Below are 12389 nucleotides of genomic sequence, written 5' to 3'. Positions count from 1 at the left end.
ATCTGTCCTCCCAGGTCATCAGGGCAATAGCCTTACAAAGTTAATGGAAATCAGGAAAAGCAGTGTTTGGAAAGGGTTTAAACAGTGTTGGCAAAGAGAAAGTGGGAGTGTTTGTTCTCCTCAGTGGGACTGGTTTTCAGGCCAGTTCAGAGTCATGATCTCTGTTGTAGGAAGGACCCGGTCACATCCTGGGATGTGACCAGGGACCTTTGTCCTGGGCCTGCCCATGTCTGCACATCACCCTGGGAATCACCAGGAACACATGGCAGTGCTGTGGGAGATGGCCTGACAGCAGGCATCAGAGAGTTAAGAAAGGATGTGGTGGGCTTACAGTTCATTGTTTTGAGGAAGTCAAGGCAGGAGTGCAGGCAGCTAGTCACATGACAGGTACAGGCCAGAGCAGAGAATAACCACATCCTTGCTTGCTCGGCTTGCTTTCCTCATTCTTACGCAGGACTGGGAGGGCCTAGGTCATGAAATGGTGCCACCCAAATTCAGGACGGCTCCTCAAACCTCAGTTAAGGAACACAATCCCCTACAGACATGCCCACAGGCCAACTCAGTCTAAATAACTCCTCATTAAGACACTCCTCCCAGGTGATTCTAGGCTGTGTCAACTTGACACAGATTTTTCAAGAGAGGTGTTGTTTGGCAGGTGCGTTCCACTTTCTGTCTGGCTTAGAGAACACTATGCTTGTGGCACCAAGAAAGCCTGGCAGTGCCAGGCTGTATGGTTGAGAAATGGAGGGCATGGCAGTCCTCTGAGATTCCTTTGGAGTGTTAGGGACCCAGGACCTCACTAAGAGGAGTGGTGTCAATTTGGAAGGTGCTGGGGTGGCTATGGGCAAGGTGGGGGCAAGAATTCTATTCTTTGTAGAGAACACTGCACTGCTTGGGTTTACAGTGGAGTGTGATGAGTTTTGTTGCTTTGAAATGCAGTCAGGCAGGTGAGACGCTGGGAATATCCATCTGTGGCTTGTCTGTTCTCCCTAGGAGTGGCAGGGTGAGTGTGTATAGATCCAGGTCTAGAGAGCCTGGTTTTGGAAATGGCCCATAGACACAGGGCCCTGGGAAATTGTGATGGCCTGTGTGGGGTGCCAGTTGGACATGGTACAGCAACTGTGCTGCTCCAAGTCTAGGGCACAAGCCATCTGAGGCACCTGCCACACCCCATACCATCCCCATCCTTACTGTGGGAACCTACATGTGTAGTTATGGCCCACGGCCACAAGGGGTGAGGGTGGCTGGAGAAGTGTGCACATAGGTGGCACCTGACCTAGGACATGAGGCTCTCAACTTCTCTCACACAAATCTGCCATGTTACATCTGGTGCCCAGTCTTGAGTCACTCTTTTGAAGCTAGAAGTACCATGTGGATAGCAGGAGGCTATCCACAGCAGGAGCTCATGATTCTGAGCTGGGAGAAGGAGCAGAGAGACCCACTGGCATCCAAAGGCATAGCCTCTGCAGGCCCTACATCTTGATGGAGGCAGAGTCTGGGGAGTCAGCCTCAGCTAGGGCTGCAGCTTACCTACCCTCACTGTACTTCAGTTGTAATTCCTCTCAGTTTCTCCTCCTCATCCCCCACTGAACCTCTCTTGAGCCACCATTACCTCCTTGGTTGCTGAGCTGCCATCTGGGAGTTCTTCGATAGACCTCATTGTCTCCCATTGCTTCCTGTCAAAGTGTCTCACTAGACCCGCAGTGAATTACCCACTTGTTGTCTTCCTGTGGTCTCTGAGCCTGCCTGAGCCCAAAGCTCTGTGCTCTGTGCTATGCTGCCAATGGCTAAGGGCCACTGCACAGATGATCTGCTGCACCAGGCCCCAGGGGAGCTGACCTTGCACCCGTTCAGGATATGACATAATCATCATTCTCTTTGTGGTCAGGGAGATAGATGCCATTGCCCCACCTTCTTCAGAGCAGGGCCAGTGGTTGGGCAGGCAGCTTTGGGCTCTAGAATGTAATGTGACACCTAGTACCTTAGAGCTCTGCAGGAAGCTGTGGGATCTGTGCTGCTAATCATATACCATCCAGTCCACATTATAGAATGGAGCCCTGTGCTCAGCAGTGACACTGGGTGATAGAGAGGGACCACTGTCTTTACTGAAGACACTATTGTTTTGTTGTTATTTTACAAGGTGCTTATTCTCTTTATAATGAAAATACATACAATTACATATATATATATATGTGTGTGTGTGTGTGTGTGTGTGTGTGTGTGTGTGTAATATATAATAAAATAGTGCATGAGGTCACCAAAGCAGCCTCATACATCTCATGTTTACCATACTCCAGGATGCATCAAGAGACTGTTCCACCTAGCCTTGTGTAAGTGTACGTTTGGATGGTCACCCAAGAACTCATTCCTCAGAGTGTGTCCCTATTATAAAATGCTGTGTGTGTGTGTATTATAAAATGTTCTCTCTCTCTGTGTATATTATAAAATACTGTGTGTGTATGTGTGTGTGTGTGGCCATATAGAGTCAGTTTGTTATTTACTCCATTGAACTAGAAAGCCGTTTCCTCCAATTTCTGCCATTTGTAAGCTTAGGCAGCACCTACACACACTCTATGCTTCTCACATTCAACTAGAGGCCAGTTAGTGTCACTGATAGGTGATAGGACCTTCAGAACCACCCAAGAACCATGAGGCCAAAGAGCAAAGGCAGTCCCAATGATCTCTACTCTGTGAGGGGTCTGTGACCTGCTGCTTTTTGCTGACCTCCATGCTGGGGCTATGTGGGTAATGGTAGGTAGTGAGAAAGCCATTCAGTGGACCACAGATGTAAACACCAGGTTATATCAACTGGAGAGGTAAATATTGATGATATCTCAACACCGAGTTACTGTTTACTTGTGGGACAATGGAGGTGAGCCTGAGTACGTGCTCCCACACATGCCCAAGTTTTCAGTGTCTCTACCGAGTGTGTCTGGCCATTTCAGAAAGGCACTGACCTCAATGTAGGCTAGTTGGAGGTTTCTAGAAGGCATCCAGATTGGAGGACTGACAAAGAGTTCCCCCATTAATCAGAGAGGCCAGCTACATCAGACTGGCCCATGAGCTTGTCTGTAGATTATCTGGGTTACCTTAACCAATGTGGGAGGACCTAGGACCTAGCCTAAACTTGGAAGTACCATTCCCTGGGTTTGGGCCTTAGACTGTGTAAAGAGGAAAGGCTCTCCTACAAGAGAGCAGCAGCATGTGTGCAGTCATGCCCTCTGCTACTTTAAGTTCCTCCTCCCTTGACTTTCCCACCCTCATAGACTATAACCTGGAAATTTGAGCAGTAAGCAAGCTCCTCCCTCTTTTGATCAGGGTATTTTATCACAACAACAGACATACACCCTCTTCTGACCCCCTGCCTGTCACCCTAGGCCCACAGGGCAGAAAAGTGAAACAGGCAGCTTAATTCCCTTGCCTCGGGGCCTCGGTGGATCAGATGAGCTGCCATATGTGAACTTGGCAGTTCACAGACAACACTTCCAGGATCCAGTGTGATTGATGTCCTCTGGGACTGTACACAGTGGCTCAGGAGGAGAGAAACAGGTGCCTTTCAACAGCTGTCTCAGGGTTGGTCCTATTTGCTTTTCCAGGAAGAATGCAGGTTATCCTTGTGGTGGTTTGAATGTTTGGTGCTCAGTTGTTGTTGGTGTTTGGGGGAGGTTTAGATGCTGTGGCCTTGCTGGAGAAAGTGTGTCACTGAAAGCAGGCTTTGAGAGTGCGTATTTTGTTCTCTCTTCATTTGAAGGTATGGATTCTTAGCTTGCTGCCATGCCTCCCTGTCCTGTGGACTCTCATCCCTTTGGACCTGTAAACCAAAATAAATATTTTCTTCCATAATTTGTGTTTGGGTTTTATCACAGCACAGGGAAGTGACTAATATCACCTCCATGCTGTTCCAACAGTGTCCAGTGCTTGTTCCAGCTGAGAAAGAAGGAAAGCCATTAACCTCATCTGATACTTCATGTTGCCTATATCCACGACACTTCCCCTACAGAGTTCTGAGGTCCACTAGATGAAAGATATCACTGACTGGATTGTTGAGTAGAGAACACTCTCAGCTGCTGAGCACCACTATATGACCTGATCTCCAGTTTTCTTCTCTATGATAGTGTCTATCTGGAAAGAATAGCACCTCCTTAAGGAAGGTAAGAGGGAGGAGGTCTACCACACACCTTCACAGTCATAGGTCAGAGCTGTCCTACCCAGGAGGGCCAATCAATGGCTGGACTCAAATGAGCCTTCTGTCTCAGCTGCCAAAGTAGTGGGGCTACAGGTTTGACCATGAGTGCCCAGTTCCTAGGTGCTATTTTTGTTCTTGTTGTTGGTGGTGTTGGCTTTATTTGAGACAGGATCTTGATATGTAGCCCAGGATGGTCTTGAACTCACTGTGAAGTCCAGGCCAATTTGGTACTTTCAATCCTTTTGTCTCAGCACCTTCCTTCTCCCCTCCGCTAAGTACAGGTTTATATCTGTTGGGGTGTGGCTTTCTCTCAGGTATAACATGATGACCCTTGGAGTAGAGCTAACCTAGGTTCAGTAGCCATGACAACTAAAGGATCAGACCAATGCAGCCATAATTAGCTCTACAGGGATGGGCACTTAGCACTCCATCATAAAAGAGGAGGTTGATGGGTCTTCATCCAGGGATTCCTGCCATACCCTCCTGTCTTCCTGCAGCTGCAAGTGGTCTTGGGAGATGCTAAAGTATATCGGACATAGAAGGTTCACTGCAAGTGGGACGCCATAATACAACTTCTATGAGGTTGTCAACCATAATGTGTGTGTGGCGGGGGGGGGGACTTTGGTGATAAAACGGTTTGGGGATCTCCCCATTGTAACCTCTCACTTATGCTTCTTTAGGTAAGGGCAGCGAGCTCATTGCTCCACCAAGTTATCTTTGCATGGACTCCGTTAGTGCATTAGAGGGGCCTTGTCTGAGGGGAAGAGATGTTTGTTTGGATCTCCCTAAGAAATGTAGTGCCCCGTCTCAGCTGCCATGCTGGTCCTGATGCTGCTGTGTTGGCTTCTCTCAATCCTTAGTAGTAAAGGAAACGGCATCGATTCCGAAGGTAACAGTGAGCTTTAGGTCCGGAGAGAATGATGGGGGAGGGGTACACACTTGGCTCCTCAGCCTCCACCTGGTAACTTTGAGTTCACTTCTACACTGTCAAGTTTCCCTCCCTCCCTTCCTCCCTCCCTCCCTCCCTCCTTCCTTTCCTCCTTCCTTTCGTCTCATGCAGTTTTCAAAGCTTTTCTTTTTTTTTCATGGACATGCATCATCGAAGCATCTGTTTTCATTTTCTTCTCTGGAAATTAATACAGTTCTTATACTAAAGGTGTTGATGCAAAGCGCAGCCCTTACTTGTTTGTTCTGGAGCAAAATATAGATGACCATGCCCCCTGGAACACAGACTGCCCCATATACCATGTTCCAGTAGAAGATTTATAGTTCCAGAAGGAAGAAAGTCATGACCAGACACTTTCCCAATATATCAGCAGGAATATCAGACAGGCGGGTTTACAGAAAAGCACTGTAAACCTCAATAGTGTCTGGCCACATTTTTAGGCTTTTGGTTGCTGGAAGCCAGCATGTGACCAGCCAGATGGTCGCAAGGATGTTAGGTCAGACACAGCCTGCTGCTAGCATGCCAAGGGGATGTTCTCCAAGGGACAAGGAGCAGCACAGCAGGGCACTGTTGTAGTGACACCGAAGCAAGGGATGAGTGAGGCAGCATGTTGGCATGGAGTGTGTGCCACATGTGTATAGATGGCTGTCAGATGCCCTTGGGCTTGAGTTACAGGAGGTTTTGAACCCTGGGACCTGAACTCTGCCTTCTGGAAGATCAGGATGTGCTCTTAGCACTGAATCTGTGAGGGATTTATTTACCAGGCAGTGAAATGGTCAGATGAGCAACCATAGGATGTCATCACCAGTGAGTCTGCAGGTCAGGGGCCACTCTACAGAGGTCCTCGTAGAAATGGAACACCACCTTAGAGATACCACCACCCCCAGGCAGACACTATCCACTCGGCTGAGGGCACCTGCACATTGGCATGTCAGGAGCAGATGCTAACGAGCTGAAGGATCCTCCATGGGAAGAGCAAGCTGGCTGCACCAGAAAATCACAACCCAATGTGGTGTTCTTTTTGTATCACTCTTGATACAAACTCTAAGTGTATTTTACATTTAGAACACTGCACAATTTACCGTTGGAATGTGTTACAATTAGGGCCCAACACTCACAGCCAGTGCCTAGAAGTCCTACCAGAACAATAACTCTAGAGAAAGGAAAGGTAATTTACACTTTTGTCTATTTAAATTTACCAGACTTAAAATTACACTCCCCTACTCCCTTTACTAGAACCCAGCCTTGAAGAGAACCTGTGGCTCGCTCAGGGGTGCTGGTGCCACCTAGTGACCACTCCTGGTAGTGTAGGGTCTTGCCTAGGTTGGCCTGACCTTCCTGTGAACATTTCTCAGAGCATCCCCTGAAGTGGGAGGGAAGAGGCCGGGGGGAAGGGCAATGAGAAGTCAGTTGTGTCTAGTGTCCCTTTATCTCACCATGTAGGTGCTATTAGCCAGGGATCTCCCTTTGTGAGACACTGGCTTAGAATAATAACTGTTCTAAGGTCTTCCTGGAAGGCCAGGTCTTCTCCACCAACCACAAGATGGCAGCTCATCTGCTCATCTGGCATTTTGTCCTGGTGACTTAACAAGACACTCACCTTCCGCACCTCTGCAGCTGAAGTTCTAGCTCAAGGATTGGCTCTTCCTGAAGGTCCCTGCTCCATATGGAATTGTGAATACCTCTTTTTATTGTAAGACTACAGTCCTGTGGGATGAGGGTTCCATCCTTGGGAACAGGTGCACATGAGTTGCTGGCTATTGAGGCCATGTAGGAGTGCCTGCAAGTTGGCAGGTGGGACCTGTTTGCTTGTTGGAGGGACAAACTGACCAATGCTGCATAACATTTTTCAAGGGGCTGGAGAAGGGTTAGGGAAGACCTGTCATTATGATGTCTTCAAGCAGGCTTTCAGAGACAGTAAGGCGTCTTGTGACTGAGAGGGCTGAGGTCTGGAAATTACCACAGGTGGTCAAGGGCACCTTGCCAGCCAGGAACCAGCAGACACAGAGTGTCTAGTTAGTCCTGGAGTTGGGGAACAGAGGTCAGCACCACTGGTTCAGAGACCCAGCACTTACATCCAGAATCTGGCTCTGGGCTGACTTAGTCTACTGTGGCTTATGGCCTTGTTGAACACTCTGATCTTTATACAAATTCTATACATAAAAGAACAAAATGGAAATCTGTCAGAAACAGAAGTAAGGTGAGAGAGATATAAGTTGATTTTCCTTAAGTACATTTTTAATTAAAATATTTTTTCATACAATATATTCTGATTATGGTTCCCCTCCCCCAACTCCTCCCATATTCTCTCTGACTCCCTCCCCACCCAAATCTATACCCTTTTCTCTCAGTAGAATACAAATAGACATCTACAAGGTAATAAAAAATAAGATTAAATAAAAGCAAACAAGCATGAATAGGTTGAATCAAACAAATTACCAAAAGAGCAAACAAAAAAGTACCAAGATGCACACATTCATACACACAGAGGTTCCATAAAACATAGCACTAGAAACCAATATGCATATACATATACATTTGCATATACATCTGCATATACATGCAAAAGACCTGTAAGGAAAGAGGGGGAAGAGAGGGAGGGGAAAGAGAAGAAGAAGGAGAAGGAGTGGGAGATGATAACGTGGATGACGAATAAGACTACAACAGTGAAGTTGAAGACTGCTCAAAGAATTATGAGATAAGGGCTAGAGAGATGACTTAGCCATTAAAGGCTAGTCTCACAACCAAAGAAATAAGAGACAAAGAACCTCCAAAACTGCCATTGATGTGTGTGTGTGTGTGTATGTGTGTGTGTGTGTAGGCTACTTCTGGGCATTGGACCTAGCCCTAAGAGTAGTTTGTATACTCAGTGAGAGTCTGTTGGAGAAAATTAATTCTTCCTTTGCCAGTGGTAATTACTTGGAGAGAGTTTCTGGCTTAGCGATGGGGGCATGTGTTCACTTCACCTCTCAATGCTGGGCCCCCATGTAGGCTTAAACCGTGCACACTGTCAGTCTCTGTGAATTCATCTGTGTGTCAGTTCTGTGTTTAGAAGGCCTTGTTTCTTGGTGTCTTTCATCCCTTCTGGCTCTTACAATCTTTCTACCCCCTCTTCCCCAGGATTCCCTGAACTCTGATGGGAGGTATTTGATGGAGACATCCCATTTAGGACTGAGTGTTCCGAGCTCTCTCTCTCTCCTCTCTCTCTCTCTCTCTCTCTCTCTCTCTCTCTCTCTCTCTCTCTCTCTCTCTATTTATTTCTCTTGTGGGTCTCTGTATTTGTTCCTGTCTACTGCAGAAGGAAGCCTCTCTGATGATGGCTGAGTGATCTATTGATCAATGCGTATAGCAGAATGTTGTTAAGAGTGTGCTCTTTTAGCAGAATAGTACTGATCGGGTTTTCCCTATGTCCCTGGGCTATCTAGTCTCAGGTTCAATCTCATGGACTAGGCCTTCAATCTAATCAGCAATGGTTGGTTACTCCCATGAGCTCTGTGCCACTAGTAGACAGTGTGTCTTGCAGGCAGGACACACCTGTAGATCTGAGGGTTTGTAGCTGGCTTTGTGTTTACTTTTCTTCCCTCACTTGGTGGTAAATTTACATAATTCAGCTGTTTAAAAATGATGTCATGGAATTCACAGGTAAATAGATAGAACTAGAAAAAAAATCCACCAGAGTGAGGTAACCCAGGCCCAGAAAGGCAACATAGTATGTATTCACTTATATGTAGATGCTAGCTGTTAAGTCAATGATAACCAAGCCACAATGCATAGAACCACAGAGGTTAGGTACAGAGGTACTAGAGGTACAGATAGATCTTTTTAGAAGAGGGACATAGAATAGATAGTCATGGATGGATGAGGGACAGCCTGGCACAGGATGATCTTCTTGGGAAGTGATGGGAGAAGAGGATGAAGGAAAGTATACAGGGAGAGACAGCTAAAATCAATGGTCACTTGAAGGATAGTGTGGAAATCTGATTCAGGAGAAGGTTCACATGAAAGTGATCTAAATGAAATCACCAAATAATGAGGAGAAAATCCCAACTAGCCATCTCTTGTCACCAAATGAAGCTTCCAGTATTGGGTTACAGTTAATGGAGTTGTTAGCAAAAGGGGTCCATGGGAATCCGCAAACAGCCCAGATTGTTGAAAATACAGTAGGTTGTTCTCTACAAACTGACAGCAAGGCCCCATTGCTGAAGACAAACGTACATAACTCACTGATCATGGAGAAGTCAAGCTGGTGCCTACATGGAGCCTTCATCCTATGTCCTAGTATCTTTGGTATAGGATGGTATTCTGCACAGTACCAAAAGAGAAACAATAACACCGAGTCATTCCCAAACCCTTTGATCTACAATGGTGTTCTGCCTGAAGGGCAATGATGGCAGGAAGCTTATGGGAGTAACCAACTGATATCTGATGGAGTTAAGGCCCACTCCATTGACTGGAACGCATACCCGACACTGCTTGGGTGACCAAGAACCAGAGACCAGACAACCCAGGGATCAAGGGTAAAACCAAATACTACTGTCTAAAACCAAACCAACCCCCCAAAAAGCAGCAATAAAATGACATAGATCAGCACCTTGCTCAGCCATCATCAGAGAAGCTTCCTCCTGCAGCAATGGGAACCAATACAGAGACCCACAGCCAGACATCATTCAGAGGATGAGAGACCTTGGAACACTAAGCCCTAAATGGAATGTCTCCACCAGATCCCCCACTTCAGGGCTCAGGGAACCCTGTGGAAGAGGGGATGGGAAGTGTTTAAGAACCAGAGGGGATGGAGGACACCAAGAGAACAAGGCCTCTAAGCCAACTGAGCAAAGTGCATGGGAACTCACAGAGATTGACACAGCATGCACAGGGCCTAGTGGGTCTGCACCAGGCCTCAGTGTTTGTGTTATGGCTTCCAGTTTAGCGTTTTTAATGGGATTTCAAATGTGCAAATGAGTGGATCTCTGATTCTTGTGCCTTCCCTCTGATTCTTTTCCCTTCTTTTTTTTTTTTCTTGTCTAGCTTAGGTATGTTAGGTTTGTTTTACCATATCAAATTTTTATTTGTGTTATTTTACTATTATCTTCTAGAAGGCTGTTTATTTTCTAATGAGAAACAGAAAGAGAGTAGATCTGGATGGGAAGGAAAGTGTGGAATGTAATGTAGCATGGAAGGAAATGTAGCAGAATTTTCTCCTAATTAATTGATTGGATAATAAAGATAACAAGAAGCCAGTCCTGGGCAAAGAGAAGGTGGACCTTCTGGGTGTGAGAGGGACAGAGAGGACAGAGAAAGAGAGGAGAGGGTAGGGAGGGGAGAGGAGAGGAGGGGAGAGGAGGGGAGGGGGGATAGGGAGGGTAGGGTAGGGTAGGGTAGGGGGGATAGGTAAGGGAGGGGGNGGGGAGGGGAGGGGAAGGGANAGAAGATGGATGAGAATGAAGAACCAGATCCACATGGCCTGAAACAGCCACAGGTAGCTATGGATATCATAAAAGAACAATAGAGTGATGTAGGGTACATTTGCCTCATCTAGGTGTACAGCTTTGAGTTTTGAGTTCTTTGTGTAGACGGACATTTTGGGGGTTGAGAATTTATTATTATGAATCTGACTGATAAATTATAAGCCTCTAGAGATTTCTTTATATGGGACTTGGGGTTTAGAACCAGTCTTGGCAGACTAGCCGTGAGAGAGAGATGACGAAAAATACAAGCAGTTTGGTAGCAAGCTGACCACAAGAAATGGGCTGACCAGCACTTGGGAGTCCTGGCTGCCAGTGAGTAGCTAGCACTAGTGTAGATTGATTTTTAATAATTACACACTTCAGGGGAAAACAAGGAGTAGAAATAGGGGAAACCATAGTCAGAATATATTATATGAGAAAAAAGTCTATTTTCAGTAAAAGTGGAGAAATGAACTTCTACTATACTGGGTTTCCATACAGCTCCTTAATTGTCCCTTAGTCTTAACTGTCCCTCCCTTTAGTCCTTCTCTTGCCCCTTTCCTCCCCCTCTTGAGCCTCTTGTTCCACCCTCCCATACATCCATAACTCTTCTATTTTCCCTTCCTAGAGAGATCCATGCCTCCCCCTAGTCCCTTACTCTATACCTAACCTCTGTGGTTACAGATTATAGCTTGCTTATTGAAGACTTAACAGCTAATGTCCACATAGAAGCAAATACATCCATATTTGTCTTTGGGGGTCTGGATTACCTCACTCAGGATGATTTTTTTCTAACTCCATCCTTTTACCTGGGATTTAATGGTTTCATTTTTTTAACAGACGAGTAGTATTCCACTGTGTAATTTGCTTTATCCATTCTTGCATTGAAAGACATCTGGGGGGGCTCTGACTGCCGGAGCAGTGAGGGAGCCATCTTGTGCCCCAGGTCCCTCAGAGACCAGCCTGCACCTGTGAGAGTGTGGACTGAAGAAGCGACACAGCTTCTGGGACAGACCCAGTTTCCAGCATTCATCTTCAGCCAGGAGGCAGGTCTGAATGCCAGACCTCTGTGCACCTTCCCTGCAAGAGGAGAGATTGCCTGCAGAGAGTACTCTGACCACTGAGACTCAGGAGAGAGCTGGACTCCCAGGACTGATGACAGAGGCTGACAGAATCACAGGAGAAACAAGTTCCAACCAGAGACAACTATAAAAACTAATGCCAGAGATTACCAGATGGCGAAAGGCAAACGTAAGAATTTTGCTAATAGAAACCAAGACCACTCACCACCATCAGAACCCAGCACTCCCACCTCAGCCAGTCCTGGATACTGCAAAACACCTGAAAAGCAAGACTCTGATTTAAAATCATATCTAATGATGCTGATAGAGGACTTTAAGAAGGGCATTAATAATTCACTTAAAGAAATACAGGAGAACACTGCTAAAGAGGTAGAAGTCCTTAAAGAATTACAGAAAAACACAACCAAACAGGTGATGGAATTGAACAAAACCATCCAAGACCTAAAAAGGGAAGTAGAAACAATAAAGAAAACCCAAAGTGAGACAACTCTGGAGACAGAAACCCTAGGAAAGAAATCAGGAACCATAGATGCAAGCATCAGCAACAGAATATAAGAGATGGAAGAGAGAAACACAGGTGCAGAAGATTCCATAGAGAACATGGGCACAACAATCAAAGAAAATGCAAAATGCAAACAGATCCTAACTCAAAACATCCAGGAAATCCAGGACACAATGAGAAGACCAAACCTATGGATAATAGGCATAGATGAGAATGAAGATTTTCAACT

The sequence above is a fragment of the Mus caroli genome, chromosome 5 (genome assembly GCF_900094665.2).
Source record: "Mus caroli chromosome 5, CAROLI_EIJ_v1.1, whole genome shotgun sequence".
Taxonomy (NCBI): Eukaryota; Metazoa; Chordata; class Mammalia; order Rodentia; family Muridae; genus Mus; species Mus caroli.
The sequence above is the reverse complement of the archived record's forward strand: the minus strand, read 5'-3'. Positions refer to the sequence as shown.